Source organism: Bactrocera latifrons, unplaced genomic scaffold, assembly GCF_001853355.1.
Source record: "Bactrocera latifrons isolate USDA-ARS-PBARC rearing strain unplaced genomic scaffold, ASM185335v1 scaffold_323, whole genome shotgun sequence".
Taxonomy (NCBI): Eukaryota; Metazoa; Arthropoda; class Insecta; order Diptera; family Tephritidae; genus Bactrocera; species Bactrocera latifrons.
This window is the reverse complement of record NW_017536886.1, coordinates 125,431-141,451: the sequence shown is the minus strand read 5'-3', so window position 1 is coordinate 141,451 and position 16,021 is coordinate 125,431. Positions and strand designations below refer to the sequence as shown.

General features: G+C 33.4%; 1 protein-coding gene across 1 annotated transcript in view; it reads right to left on the bottom strand.

Moving 5' to 3' along the window:
• LOC108971104 (matrix metalloproteinase-14) overlaps positions 1–4,375 on the bottom strand; it is a 51,847-nt gene extending 47,472 nt beyond the window's left edge. The window contains exon 1 of the mRNA XM_018936937.1: positions 4,300–4,375. The gene's annotated coding sequence lies outside the window, so the exon portion shown is untranslated. The remainder of the gene's footprint in view (positions 1–4,299) is intronic.
• Positions 4,376–16,021: the final 11,646 nt, after the last annotated feature.

Below are 16,021 nucleotides of genomic sequence, written 5' to 3'. Positions count from 1 at the left end.
AAACAGCTTCGCAATCCCCCGGCACAAACCCTTTAGGGCATATTTGGCATCTACTATAAATCTACTTTGGCATAAAAAAAATGCAGACCCATCATATAACATCGAATGATTCACTTAAAGAGGTCATATGTACAGAATGGACAAAAGTAACTCTTGAGCATACATACTACATCTAATCTAGTTGGAAGCATGCGGCGATTTTTAGAAGCAGTTATTCAGCTCAAAGGAGGTTTAGCAAAATATTAGAATTAAAAAAATTAAATTCAAAACAATATTTTCCAAATGTGTGCCTGAACTTTTTTTATGTAGAATCTTTAATATTTTTATTATAATTTCATTATCATAGCATTGCGCAAGAATTTTTTAGAGAGTGACTGTTCGTGTAAAAAGTACACTTCAAGTATATTTATGCTTTAAGTTTTTTAGTGTAATTACTTCTCTATATAAGGTTGCCTTTGCCATATCAAATTGAGGTACAATTCCGATTACTTTGGCGGTGGGGAACTGAAAACGAATTTGGGTGCTGATAGGAGAGTTTCTCCAGGGGAGGAATATGTAAAAATAATGTAGCTAAAATGTATATTTTTTTTAAATATTAAATATAACATATGATATTTCACAACGGTTCACTAAATTGTTTCACATTTTTTACTTCGTATTTTGAAATATACCAATAAATAAATTAACATTATAATACATTTTTTTTTAAGATAAAATTTATAAATTTAAAATTCACACTCAAATACACTCATCATTGTCGGATTAGCCACTAGCAAGAGTAGCGAATGCTACGTTTACTTTTTATATTAAAATAAAGTTAAATTTCTGCCGAATACCGCTATTGTAAATTTTTATTGATTAAATAAATATTTCCATAAAATAAAATAAAAATAAAATCATTATCGAATATCTCTAGATTTTGTATGCTTCATGACCGTCAAAAGAAAATAAGTATAATTATTAAATTTTTACATTATTTTATTGAAAAATCTTGTGACCTTCCATATTACAACAAAAAACACATTATTTAATATCATAAAACACAGTAATTCAAATATTCAATCTAGTTATTTCTTTTGACGCTGACCTCATAACAGGTACAAATTTTTAGTTCAGTCCAGCCGCAATGTGTTTCCGAGTCTCAGGTCATGTTCTGCCATCTGGACTAGTGGAAAGATTTGTTAAGTTCTTGGACATGGAAGGTCATACTGCTGAACAGACCGCTCAAAGTTGACTAGATTTCTTGAGTGAGAGTGGCATCAAAGATTGTCGTGGGCAAAATTATTATAATGCCATCAACATGAGTGGGAAATACATCGGCTTATAAGCCTGAATTAAGAAAATAAATAAGTACTCAGAATACATTCCCTGTCTTGCACATTCATAAAATTTGATTACTAAGTGCGCTGCAGACTGCTGTACAGAAGTATTACTTTTCTTCGATTTAATTGAAAACCTCTATAAATTTTTTTCCGCGCTTACCTATCGATGAGGTCATCTTACGAACGCACTTATAGATTCTACTTCAAAAATTACGAGCTGATGCTACGAACGTACTTTTATATGGTTTTATCACTGTTAAGCAAGTATTGGAAGACATTTTCAATAACGTGGATCAAAAAGCGGAGTGCCGTAATATAGCTTACGGACCACTTTCAACGATGAATAAGTTAGAAACGGGAATAATGACAATTACGTGAAACGAAGTCCTAGAACGCTTGCAAGCGACTAGTGCTTCGCTGCAGTCGTCTGATCAAGACCTTGATAAAAAGATACGTCCTTTATCAAGGCTACGTCCAAGCAAAGCGATCCAGAGTCAAAGATCTGACCTACTGTGAAGAATACCAGCAACAGACCTCACGACGAATCAAGGGAAATACAAAGTAAGACCATTTCAGCGGCTCTACTACACTCGACGACTTTGTTGAAAATCAAACACCTGGACAACGTTTCTTATTTGAGATGTTTATTGTCATTATTGATAACGTACTGTCTGCTTTAACTAAAGATATGAAAGCATATCATAAAAGTACTAGTGTTTTTGAAGTATTTCGACAGCTAATATCTCTTACAACAGAAGAGATTTTTGAAAAGTCCTCTAGTATGGTCAGTGCTTACGAAGATGATTTGGAGAACAGCCTAGGCGGCGAATTAGTGCAGCTCGCAGCGCTCCTGAAAACAGATGTTGCTACTGTTATTGACAGCAAGAAACAGGAGCCTCTCGTTCGGAATCGGAATTTACTTATTTCTCATGATCATTAACTGTAACAACGTCTTAATCATCTCACTTTGCTGAATATAGAGCATGACTTGCTTAAAGAAGTTGATATTGAAATTATAATCTCTAACTTTGCCTATAATAAATCCAGAAAAGTTTATTTGTAACAATTTTGTTTTATTTAGTACCCAAACCAAGGGCCGTTGAGAGAATTTGCTACAGGCCCCGCGCTAGTTTAATCCGGCACTGACACTCATAGCTGGAAAGGTTTGAGTTTTTACAATTATGAGGAAACGACAGGGCTTCCTTTGTTTGTATTTTCACTTCGGCATATATCTCATACAGCTCATTGTTCCATCGAATGCGATATTCACCGTGGCCAGCGCGCAAAGGACCATAAATCTTTCGCAGAACTTTTCGCTCGAAAACTCGCAATGTCGACTCATCTGTTTTTGACATCGTTCAAGCCTCTGCAGGGCGGGAATTATGTGTGACTTATAGAGTTTGGCTTTTGTATGTCGACAGAGGATTTTTCTTCTCAATTGCCTATTCAGTCCGAAGTAGCACCTGTTGGCAAGAGTTATCCTGCGTTGGATTTCCAGGCTGACAGTGTTGGTGGTGTTTACGCTGGTTCCAAGATAGGCGAAATTATCTACGACTTCAATGTTATGACTGTCAACAGTACCGTGAGTGCCAAGTCGCGAGTGCGACGACTATTTGTTTGATGACAGCAGATATTTCGTCTTGCCCTCGTTCACTGCCAAACCCATTTGTTTTGCTTCCTTGCCCAGTCTGGAGAAAGCAGAACTAACGACGCGGGCATCGGCATACGCCAGCAACTGTACAATCTTATAGAAGATGGTACCTTCTCTATTTAGTTCTGCAGCTCGGACTATTTTCTCCAGAAGCAGGTTAAAGAAGTCGAACGATAGGGAATCCGCTTATCTGAAACCTCGTTTGGTATCGAACGGCTTGAAGAGGTCCTTGCCCATTCTGACGGCGCTTTTGGTGTTGCTCAATGTCAACTTACACAGCCGTACTTTCAGCGGGGATATCAAAAGGAGGGCTAGTTATAACTGTTAACTGGGGGTGTTTTTTTTACGTGGCGAGTCCCAAACCCAGGGCACAACCCTATGTAGGGGATATTTCGCCTTCTCACTTTAGCTCGCCTTCAAACGGATGTTCTTAGGCTACCCAGAGGATACTTGGTCAAAGACCGGAAGTCGTGAGCTGCTTGAGTCATATGTTAAAGAATCTGGCCACTCCCAAGTGAATGGCGATCAGAGAACTTTCCTTTCTTCTACACATAACTCCATCCTCCGATTAACTATAATAAAAAAGTCTGTCCAACATTTTCAAGCTTTAATTGAGTTGTGATAAGTATGTATGTGTGTATGCGATTTATATATTACAATTTTATATTATAATAAGATCATGTCGCTCTAAAAAATTACTCTTCGCAAGGCAATAGCCGGGATGACCGAAGTAGTTTCACATTGTACTCCTTCCGACGTTAACAGTCTTCGGCCGCGCTCTAAAAAAATAACCTTGGTCGGGCCAATGCCTAGGGGACTGAAGTACTTTCGTGCAGTACTCCTATCTGCGCTCTATTAGACACTTATTTTTATTATAACTAAAGAGGTTCAAAAACTATATTTTGAATAGTAACTGAGTTTTTGTTTTAAGCAACATTTAAAATTGGTTTGGTTTAAAGAATAAATATAACCGACAGCTAATCTTTATTATGTCTAAATTTCTATATTCTATGTATAAAACACTTTTAAAACGAATATTACCATGAATGTACTTGAAAAACATATAGTATAAAACACTCTTTGTTGTAGAGACTAGAGCGTTGACCTGAAGTACATACGGAAGTATAAACTGATGTATTTACGTACATAAAACCGTGAATTGTAAAACTCTAAACAAAAAAAAAAAAACTAATTCCATTATTATTGTTAAGTTTTAAGGTTTTACATTTGTAACACTGTAGATACATCCATAAATACGTATACATTCTTGCTTGTATGTACACTGTAGTATACCATTTAATGTACTTAATGATATTCTTGTCCTACCTATTTAAATAAATATGTATGTGTATCAGTCATTTGCATCGATTATGTTGTTTAAGTTTATTATTTTTTAGAATATCCCTATTTTTTCCGCTGGATACTTAAACTACTCATACACTACTAATCCTTCTTCAGCCTACTCCAAATATACGCTATTTGCAACTGCTTTCGGAATATTTCACTATCGACCGTCACGCATTCCGAACGGTCTTCGGAAGTTAAGCCGCATTCGCGTCACTACCCCGACGAGTTCGATAACACGACCGTTTTAATGAACGTCTAGATTTCGACTCTGTGGCTTTACTAGAACTTCTAGCTATTATGCTACTAACTTCTGTTGCTTCATTCTCTGCTTACTCAACTTTCCCTTAAATTATTATACGTGTACCGCTGCCCTGAAACAAATAGTAAGTGTACAAATGTATGTATGAAGATACATATTATTGTATACAGGTATGGGTACATTGCTCTCAAGGAAAATTTAATTTAGCAATGTATAGGTATAATACAAATATATACATGCATATACGTTTTTACGTTGTACATTCTACAACCAACTGAGTCACTGAGTGCAAATTACTTGCACAGTGTCAAAATTTCATTTTAAAGAATCGTAATATTGCTGAAAAATCGGACACTCTGTCTGTATGTATATAACCGAACTAGCCCCTAAGTTTTTGAGAAATCGGTCTGAAATTTTGCTATTTTGTTAAACAATAACTTTTATTTACTAAATTTTAAAGCATAATCACATTCGGTAATTGCCTATCGCATAATTCCATAACATTAAAGCAATGAAAATTTGGCGTCATAGTTTTATAGATAAATTTAAAAAAAATAGCCTTTTGGCAACTGTCGGAAAGTTATAGCTTTACTTGTTTTCGTTAAAGAAGAAAATTTAAAAGATTTTGGTTTTATTCACTTTGGTTTTAATTTTAGAATATCGAATCTCACTTAAAAGGAAAGAATAAGACCTTCTGAATGGGATATAATGGCTAAACCTGTTGAAGTAAGCAATGCATACACTGAGATCGGTCAAATTGTTTGAAGAACACATTGTTACACACAAAACTAAATACAAACAAGTGTGGAAGGGCTAAGTTCGGGAGCAAACCAACATTTTATATTCTTGCAACTTGCAGGAAGCAAAGCAATTGAAATACCTTAAGATGTAAGACGTCAACCTGAGGATCGAAATCTGAACAATTTTATATATACATATACTATATATAATTGTTATGCTGACAGACACATAAGGTTTGTTAGAAAAAAGAAAACCATTTGTAGTATACGGTAGTTGGGGTAGTAGCAAGCAGATTTTACCTATTTTTCCTAATACCACATACTATTAACATGTCATTTACTAAAAAACTAATCATAGAGAGTTAAGTCAGTTGGATGTTCGAAAATTCTGATATTAGTTATATGGGGGTAAGTCAAGTTTCGCTCATTTTCGCAGCATGACATATAAATACGAAAGTAATGATAAGTACCAGATTTTGTCGAAATCGGTCAGTCGGGTCCAGAGATATGGGATTTCACCAAAAAGTGGGCGGTGCCACGTCCATCGTCCAATTTTTACTCTGGACCCTGTAAAGCCTTATTGTACCATCTCGGCGTTTTTACGTTTCTGATGCATTTATTCATTTATCGCGCGTTTAGTAGTTTTTAACTGTACCGTTATATGGGAAGTGAACGAGGTTTTCATCCGATTTCATCCATTTTTGCACTGATAGAACTTATGTAACATTCGTGCTTGGAGATTTTAATTGTTGAATCTTTAGTGGTTTAGGAGATATGTAAGTACATTAAATTGATTAAAAGGCGGGTACCTTGCTACAGCGATCCTCTGTACCAAAATATAGCTTTATATCTTGATCCGCTTACTTTCATCTACGAACTCTTACTTTTTTTGGACTCAAGTTACAGCTTGCACTTACGGACGGACGGACAGACATACAGTCAACCGGATTTCAACTCTTCTCGTCACCCTGATCATTTATATATATATATAACCCTATATCTATCTCGCTTAGTTTTACGGGTACGTATAACCGTTAGGTGAACAAAACTATAATACTCTGTAGAAACTGATTGGAAGAGTATGAAAAACAAGCTTTTATAATCAATTCGCATACAAGAACGCATTAAAAGATATACTCAAGAGTGTGATATGTACACAAGGAAGGAGGCTGATACAGAAACCTTTAAGCTTGTCTAATCCATGCCAAAAACCTTAGCGGATGTCTTAAAACATTTAGGACGTCTGACTTCCTATTAAATTTTAAGAAAAATTCAGAGAAAAATAACTTTGTTGGACTTATTAACTATATTTTATTATAAAAAAATTGGTATTTATWTTTATAGTTTTTTTTTTTTTAAGTTATTTTGGTTGGTAACTTGTACGCAGACTTTTTCTGGCGAGTGTATGTAGCTGCCGTGGGAATCAAAATCAAATATTATATGAAATATTTTGTACTTGTGAAGACTTTTAAAAAACTGAGGTTAACGTTTCCCCTTCTGTTAACAAAATTTTATACTATCTTAAGTTCTTCATTAATAGCTTATTGTCGTTGCATTAGGGAATTTATTGTCGTTTACGAACAAAATATGTATAACTAAATAAAACATCTAGCAAAATAATTTTATTATTGTTAGATGTTTTTTTCATAATGAATGTTGCTAGGGACGTAATGCTTCTACGAATACATTGTGACAAAAAAGCACCCGAAATTGTAATTAAATTCCCAGGGTAGATTATATTTCAAAAAAATGTATGTATTTTGATAAGTCGGTGAGACCGTTCTTAATTACTATGCCAAATATAAGCGCGATCTGTCAGCCAGTTTTTTTGCATTAACTGCTTAAGTTGGTACACCCCAGTAGTGCGTTGCGATTTTTATAATGTGTAAGAATATCGAACAAAGAATTTGTCTAAAATTTTATATTTCTAACCAGATTTCTTGTGTGAATTTGGAAAGGGCTTACGGTAATTCAGTTTTATCAAAAATGCAAGTCCAAGTGGTACAAATCTTCAAAGACGGTCGAAGGATCGTTAAAGGCATACCTCATTCTGGGCGACCTTTGAACGACCTTTAACTAATAAAAATATTAAAAACGTGAAGGATAGGGGATTTGGAAATCGTCAGGCAAGTGTTAGAAAGATGACAATAGAGCTCGATAACGCGTTCTTGCTCGACTCGTCCTGATAGAGTTGAATTTTTTTCAAGAATACTGTATGCTTGAATGTGTGAATTCCGATCCCACATTCATGGAGCATTATAACTGCCGATGAGTCATAGTGTTATGAGTTTTACATGCAAACAAGTCTACAATCATCGGAATGGATAAAACAAAATTCAAAAATATTCACAATATAAAACTATTATTTTGGAATAAAGGGAGGGTATTTTTGGAATAATGGGAGCGTAATTGGTATTGAGAAATCCTATTACAGCTTTGGAGGTTCACAATCTTTCTCAACAGAAACACGGTGGCGGAGCTGTGTTGTTGGGGTGTATGTCGTAGTGGTGAAATTGTAATTCTGCGTAACGGATTAGCTTTTTTATTTGAATAAATTTGTTAAAGCAAAATATGAAAGAAAGTGCCGTGAAATTAAGGTTGCCTAGAGTGTTTTATTTTCAAAATAGAGCCAACGAAACTTTTGTCCAAATCTGAAGTTCTAAAACGTGTGAGTTTTTCCACTAGTAACTAAGTATTTATATTTTCATTTATTAAACTTTTAGTATACTATTAGCGATGGCTTTTTCTGATTTATACTTTTTAAATTCATTAGAAAATTTGTCCTATTTTATTTTTTATCGAATGAAATATTTATTAAAAGTCTTTTGTGTTAAATTTTAATGCCAATATTTGAAGATAATTTTTTTTTATTTTTTTATTTTTTTTTTTGTGAAAGAAATGTTTAAGTCATTTCAAAAGCATTGGCTGACAATGAGCAGACACTTTTTCTGTCTTTTGGGACAAATGTTTTTGCTATCCCCTCCGATAGAACGAATGGAATGGATGAAATTTGATTACAATCTCGTCCACTCCCCATTTAACGGTTGGTGTAAAAAAGTACGATAAATGTTTTATGTTACATTGTGAAAATTGGCGAAATTGGACTTTAAGCACGCCTGCTTCCCCTATAATAGTAAACTTTAAATTACATCTTACTTTCTCACTTTACAATATACAAATCAAGCAATAAAGAAAGCTTCAGGAAACATTTTTTTACATGTAGTGCATTTAAGACATGCCATCCAGAATCTAAAAAGAGTTAAAATCGAACCAGAACTGTTCAAAGATATGGACTTCAGTGCCTATACATACGTAGGTTGCTCTTTATATTGCGGAATTTGACAACCTTAGTGCTGTAATCTGCCAACTCATAATTTTATTGTAAAATTTGAGGTTTTGGATGTTAGTCATATTCAGAACGTATTGTCATACGAGCGCTAATTGTATGGTTTACAGAAACATGATTTAGTCTACCACAGTGCATCGATGAATTTAATTTAATTTTTCGGTCATATCTCGCTCCTAGCACCTCCAAAGAAATGGCGAAGATGGATCACTCTTCACCACTAATTTATTGAACATAAATTCTCTAATATTCCTGAGAAATGCTAAAAGTCCATGCAATCAGCCCAGATTTTTCTCTGTCCAAATATGCCCTGTGATTTCCAAATTTCCACCTGACTTCAAATCTTTACACTGTTTGCGTTGGTCAAAAATTGTGATGTAATATGAAATTAAGTGGACAGTTCTTAAACATAATGAGCTTTAGTGTGAATGGAATTGGTCTAAATCTTGGTCCCCTTATCCCAAATATAATATATTATATGACAAGAGGAGTTGGAATTCATGTTCGTCCGTTCGTGAAAGCTTAATTTTTAGCAAAACTGTATATACTTATATCCATTTATTGATTTTCCTTGGCACCATAAAAAGTTTAGTGTTGTAGAACTGCCACTCCCACAGAACGCAATGAATCGAAGTCAAATACAACACCATAACTTAGCCTCATAATAAGATGCAATGCTTTTATTTGGTAAAACGGATCACATTGCAGAGTGCATCGGTGGGTTTAAAGATTTTGTAAATGTGTGCGTGGCTCCACCCTCTAATACATTTATTAAACATATTTCCCAAACCGTTAAAGATAAATCGACGAAAGTTTCTTAGCATTCCCTACGAAATTGCAAAAACTTGTGAAATCGGATTACTCCCCATAATGTTTTTTTTAAATACTTTTTTAATGCCAAAATTTTCCGACTGACCTTATACCGTTTTAAAAATTATATTAACGTTTTGGCGATGAATGTGAAAGGAGTTGGTGTTGTTCTAAACATTATATCCCTAATATAATTAATTTTAATCCTCTAGTTGACGTAATCGGACCACTGCCCCGCCAATAAATCGCCGTTAACCGAAAACTTTTAAAGTGCCATAACCATGCACTAAATTAAGGCATACAACTATAATTTGGTACGAGGGATCGCAGTAGGAAGGTTCATTCTCCAATAAGTTTAATGTACATATCTCTGAGCACGATTACTATAAGAATTCCCACCGACAGTGTGAAAATGTATACATTCGAACGAAAACCCCGTTCACTCCCCATATAACGATACTGTTGAAGACTACTATCAATAGTTAGAGACATTAAATTTTACCTCCGAAATGGTGTTAGAAAGCATAATAGAAGCCAGTGTGAAAATTGGACGATGGGCGTGTTCCGCATACTTTTTAATGAAATCCGATATTTCGGGAATCGGCCGACCGATTTACTACCCATATACCAAAATTTTAAATTCCATTTGATTCGTTAACTTTCCAATGTGTGAGATATACTAAAATTGATATTTAGAAAGAATCCTTCTCTAACAATAGTTTGTCTGTATGTCAAAAATAGCCCCCATATGGCTTATATAAAGATTTTCGAACATCAATGACTTTTTACATGCGGTCAATATGTGAGTTGTCTCAATAAAAATAACAGAGCGTGTTTACTATTTGTGTTTAAAATAGATTAATTATGTTAAAAGATCGGTTCGACACTATTAACACTATTATGCTTGTTAACACTATTGTTAATAGTGTTAATTGTTAATCTTGTTCTGCCTTATATTAGTCGGTGGTGTACTGTTGTAGAGGCTTATATCGGATAAATGGCAGAGAAATATTATTTGTTAGCAATCATGTTGCTAAGTGTTGCACCAGGATTAGGCAGATTTAGACCATTGAAATGACACCCCATTATACCATGTTCAGACCGATATTTGATCACAATATTTCGGCTGTTGAGTAGTTTATCCCACTTATCTTATAAATTTAATGAGATTTTGCCATACAAAAATTACTGTTCTTAATCTTGTATTCGAGATGATTTGAATCTACCGTGTGATTCTGTACTGTGATGCAGTCACAAGTCTCTAAATTTGAGATTTTAAGTGAGAGACAATGTTTGTGACTTGAGACGAATTTGCTATTCTGTAAGTTACAGTCACAAAATCTATTACATTTCATTATTCAGAGATGTTTTTACACTTGAATGAAACTAAATATGTTGATAATATATATTAAATTTTCTGTAACATAGTCAAACAACATAATTACCAATAAAAATAAAGATATATGTTCACTCTGTTTCATAATATTTACGAAATGTATGTAAAATTTATTTATTTTTAACCTTTTCGTGTTCGAGGTGCTTACAAACTCAAAATGGCAAGCAAGATTTGTTTTTAGTTTTGTGACCCGCTAACTATCTGGTCTCAAATTTGAGTAAATATTTTGATGTTTGTTTGAATAGTAACGAGTCTCAAATAGTGACTAGGGACTGTTTACAGAATTGCACTATTAGACACTACAAAGAGAAATTAATGTAAACAAACTAATTAAACGCAATGAATCTCAATTCACCGGAAAATCGACTTCCCAAATGAAAAAAATGTGTCTATTAATTCCATTATATGGAAAATATTTCAAAGACGGATTTTATAATAAAATACTATATATCAATGTTTTCTTCCAATTAAGTAAAGTAAAGGCGGATCGTACAATTAGTATTTTTAGCATTTTTCGTTGTTAATTACATGTCTCCACTGATATAACAAGAAAATTTGTTATGTGCTATTCAAAGTGCGATATTCATTTAACGACAAAAGGTAGGGCCGCCTATATTAACTAACTTTAAACTATGATATGCACATTTGAATATGTATTTCATAAATATACGAACGATTAAGGTATAATTCAATTTGGGATACCAATTTTACATAAAAATTTTAAATATTTAAATCAGTTTTTTTTGTCCATTGACGTCATATTATGGAAAGTGTGTTGTTGAACTATCAATGCATTTTCAAATGACTCAGTTTATTCAATAAATGCCAGAAATAGGATAACAAATTTTGAGTATATACAGTCATATATACCATACTTGCAGGTCAGATCTCGCAAACTACATTGTAATAAAAATTAAGGAAAGTGAATCACTCTTAAGTTGCTAAGCTGCAGTCATATACATATGTACATATGTGATATATGTATGTATGTACATGTATAAATACATTTTCGGCTATAAAACTCTTTTATATACTTACATTTGTATATATATATAATATTATTATATAATTTAGTATATAATGGCAGAGTGTAAATAATTAATTAAATTATTATTTAACTAAAATTTAGTGTGTTCTGGCATTAATTAAAAAAAAAAAACAAAGTTGCAGAAATTCCTAAAATAAAAATATTATAAAATGCGACAATTCAGTATTAATAAAGCTAGAAGTGTGTCTCATTGTTTTAAAACTAAAACTTTATGAATATCTTAAACTGAGTTCTTTTCAAATATGTATATTTCTATATTTACTTATGCACTCTCTAATTTGGTGAAGGAGAAACTGTAGTTTTCTATTTCATTAGTCGGATGACTCACTTCGTAGCGTTACAACGGCTCACTGACTAATGATAACAGACAGACTGCGAAACTTTGACGTTCGTGTTGTCGGAAATAACTTTGGTACGACAAAGCGTTTTTAAAAGGCTTGATTTCACGGAAGCGCTGCGCGTACCGGAACACTTGTAAATTGAAACACTTTGCTACTTATCTATGTATGTATGTACATATATATAACTTCGGATGCGAAATTCGGAAATCTCAATCAGAACAACAACAGTAAATGTAGATGAAAAGTAATCACGTTTCCGCTCTGATCGTTGCTCTGTTGCAATGTTTTCGCGATTGCATCTAGACTGAATTTGAAAACTCGTTATTTAAATACTTTTATACTGCCAGGGCGGAAAGTGATGCAGGTGACAAAAGACAATTGATCGCCGAAGCAGTATATGCGAGCATCAATCACAGCTAAGTGGGATAGTTTAAGAAGAGGAAGAGAAAGAGGGTCTGCCTAGCTAAAGTCGATGTTAGAAACTTGGTATTACAATTATATATATACTGAGGAGATCTATTATCTATCGCCCACATATCGTCCTTTAAAATTTTATCTAATTTCATACATGAATATATACAAAGTTTCGAGCTTCTAAATTTCGGATTTTATTTCAATATGAGTAGTGTCCTTTTATACCGTTTTTTCTTTCTCCTGAGAGCTTACGAAAAATTATTACACATTATTTTATAATTTAGATAGCGATATGTATTATAAGAAAATTTCTAAATAAATTCCATAGGGAGTATAAAACTAGTATAATATACATATGTACATGTGTATGTATATTAGTCGGGTAATCAAAGAACATCCCATAGACAGTAAAAACGAGAAATGATTTTATATTGAATGTGTACAGTCGTACAATTTTTTATTAGCCAAATTTTTATACACATCCAACTTTTTGCTAGATAGTAAACTAGTTTTGTTTACCTAATAGTTGCTTGTATCACCTAAAAATAATCATGCTACATACATATATACTTTTGAAAGTTAACAGGATAATGTAACGAGTTAAAATGCGAGTGACAGTATATCTGTGGATTTGTGTAACCGATAACTTGAGTAAAAATTAATATATCTTTATTAAAAATTGGTCGTTTTCGTAGACGTAGTCATACCATTGTCACGCCACTAAGCGCCTTTAAACGAAAGTGTATAAAGTGCCATAACTAAGCACTATATTAAGATATAAAATTGTAATTTGGCGCCGCAGTACCAAAAGGCACCACCTGTGAGCAAAACATTTGAAAAAACGGAAGTGGCCCCGCACTCTAAGCGGCTAAAACTACTACTATTTTTTAAACCACTTACGAATACAATCAATAAATAAATACGTCAGAGATATTAAATTTTACACGTGAAATGATACAAAAGAGGTGTTTGGGAGTAGAGGTCAAAATTGGCCGATGGGCGTGGCACCGCTCACATTTTGGTAGAAATCAATATCTCAAGACCTACTCGACCGATCTCGACTAAATTTAGCGTATCATATTACCTTGACATTGTTATGTTTCAGTGAGAAAATATGCGACGTAGGGTGTAGTCCTACTCCCTATATAGTATAAATATAGTAACACCATTTTAAATACTATCTGATTCTATCACTTTGCAGTATGTAAACCAAGCACCAACAAATTTTCGCGAATAGTGCCTCTGAGGTGAAAACTTGCCCTAGACCCCATATATGTATGTATCTAACAAACCTTATGCGCCTGATATTATTTCCCCGCCTTTGATCCTGGCAAGTTGTAAGAGTATAAAATGTTCGGTTACATACGAACTTATCCTTCCTTACTTGTTTTCATTAAAATTTGTTAAGAGAAATTAAATCATGCAATACGGAATAACATCGATCTTCTGTGCGTGTATTCCACTAACTAAATAATACGCTAAGGTTTTTGCTCTGGGTATTTCTCATTGCCGTTTGTCACTCATAAAAAGCAAGTCGTTCAGAGTGAATCAACAGACTATGAAGTTGATTTTGCGTGAGCATTGTTCTTATTTCCTATTAAGCAAAAGTTGACGAAACAATTTCCATTACCCATTAGATTAATGGATAAGTCATCCGATTAAATAAATACTTAGAACTTCTTAGAAGTTAAGAAGTCAAATAACAGCAGATGAATGTTTTGAAAAACTGTTAAAATTTAACAATTTAAACGTTTTCTTTATTGATTTTAATCTACATATGTTTGTATTACAAAAGTCAAATACAAATAGGCGATTTATGCGCGCACAAAACTGAAAGTTCTGAGACGATTGTTGCATATAAAGCAGTTTAATAAACGTGAGTATCTTTGTACACACGTACATCTATGATTATAGTAGTATTTGATAAAATATCTGATTACTAAAACGTCGAAATGCCGTTAATTTAAGAGTCATGTGCCTGACACGCTTCAAAATAATAAAATTTTATAAATATGTGCTATATTTGCATAGATGAATATACAAACATATACCCGACATCATACAAATATGATAATGTCATGATTGGTCTTGACTAAATGTAAGACTTGCTATTACCTATTTTTTTAACAGTGTTGTGAGCTCTTCCTTGGTTATGGATTCTAATATTTACAAATATCTGCCTACTTATCTCAAAACGCTTTAAAGTGAAATGTAGTTTTGCAACATAAGCTTGGTTGTTATTGAAGTTCAGTACGCAATTACTGAAGCTATTTGCTTTCAAATGCCACTGACATGATCTTTGTTCACCCGCTCAAATGAAACATTTAATTAAAATTTAAAAATAAAACAACAAAATATTACATAGTTTCGGGTAGTTTTATCAATTGTGTTGTAATTAATGTATAATTTAACTGACATTTGGAACGCATTTGGAATTCATTTAAAACTAAGCGAATTTAACAGCTGATTTGTTCTATAAATTGTCTGTACTAAATAAGCCATTGCGGCATTGACACCTTTTGAGACGTCTTACGACTTCCACTTTTAAATTGCGGATGAGCTGTCGAATTTGTAAAAATTTTCTTATAAACGATTAAGTCTTTGGTTTCTTAAGTATAGTATCTGGGTTTTAGCCGTCGAGTTTGCAATTACATTCGATGAATGTTGGACAAAACATTACCATACTGCACTGTTATTCACTATAACAAGAAGCATATATGTACTACTGTGATCATATTGTAAGGGGAATTTTTAATTTATACGCATGTTTTTCGATTTGGTAAATTTTTTTTCTGTAAGTTGGTAGTACTGTTAGTAATATCTATGCTAAATTTGACGTCAAAATATTCATTAGTATTTGAGATACGCGTCGTTTTGACAGGCTCCAAAAGTGAATTCTTCGATTTATTGAACATTGTATTGAAGCGGGAGGGGATTACTTTGAAGGAGATGAAATGGACAAAATTCATAATTAAATCTGATCACAGTATGTGTAACGATATACGATGCAGATGCAGAGACTGTGAAGATCTTGTTACATCATACATATTTATGTATGTATTATTCCTTAAGTGATTTACGATGCCAATAAAAAATGTTCCGTGTTTAGACTAGGATAATATATAATGCAAATATTTCACAAATCACTAGAGCAATATTAACTAAATTTGCTCACGACAAGGCTTTCCGGTATCTTCTCTGGCAGTGTGACTACTCACTAAGTAAATAAGTGAGTGGCATTAAATTTCACATGCACGGAAGAGCTTCAAGTAAGTCTATCCCCACTTGGAGAAGTACCAAATGTCAAGAACGGTTGGAACAATTTCAAACAAATTCGGTACTATTCA